Raw genomic sequence first — 1,077 nt, forward strand, 5'->3', positions numbered from 1 at the left:
TCCTAGGTAGGATGATCAAAGTTAAAATGTCTAGTTAGCGATGCATGATTTCTTAGTTTAGGGAAAACTATTTTACATCTCACAAAGACCATAAGATGACTTGAATATGTATTGAGATGCATTAGATAAAAGTGAGATATTAGGAGGATGAATAAAATTCAAGATGTTGATTTAATGTATCTATTTATGTTTTAATTTTATCTAAGATACATAGATTTGGTGAAGTCCAATCACGGAGAAAGCTAATTTGCAAGTCATGTGAATTTAGCCCATAGATCGTAGTTGGAAATTATTTCAAAATTATTTTAAAAGGCCTTAGTGAAGTTTATTTATTAATAGGAATCACCAATGATTAGTTAGAAGATATAGAGTTAGAGTGAAACATTGAAGTTTTCAATAGTTTCTAATTTTATATCATTTTTTAAAAATGGGATATATTTGTTGGATCGAAGAAGTCTGATAGAGGTGGGGGGGGGGGGGGGGGGGGGGGGGGAATATCATTCTTAAAAAAACTTTCTTTTAATTTAGAAACAGAAAGAGAGACGTAGTGGAAACACACAAAACTCAGTCAGTTTTATTTAGTTCGTAGCCCAACCGACTAATACTCTAAGGCTCGCGATTTTTTATCACTTCCTTGGGCAATCCACTATATGATATGAACAAAACAACACAATAAATAAAAATGGATAGTAACACACTACTTTCACTTTGCAAGTAATAAAAAGGTTACCGACAACAATTTAATAGAATTGAGTATAGATTGCTGGAGAGCTTTGACGTATCAATACTTGCACATAGAAAGCAGAGCAAAGAGAGATTAACAGAGTTGATTCTAAAAAATTGATACTGAATATCGAACCTTGGGGCTTCTTTTATAGTTTATTTATTCGATCAACTAAACCATTTTTGGTTGACCGACTTTCAATCTTTCTTGGCTTCCCATCTAGGTTTATGATCTTTCCAGCTTGTATCTACCACAACCTAATAACTGTTTAGTTGACTAGACCTTGAAACTTCCTTTGTCGTTTGATTTGATCCAATAAAATCCTCATTTTCGAAATGTGTTCGGTCGATTGA

Source organism: Zingiber officinale, chromosome 11A (assembly GCF_018446385.1).
Source record: "Zingiber officinale cultivar Zhangliang chromosome 11A, Zo_v1.1, whole genome shotgun sequence".
Classification (NCBI taxonomy): Eukaryota; Viridiplantae; Streptophyta; class Magnoliopsida; order Zingiberales; family Zingiberaceae; genus Zingiber; species Zingiber officinale.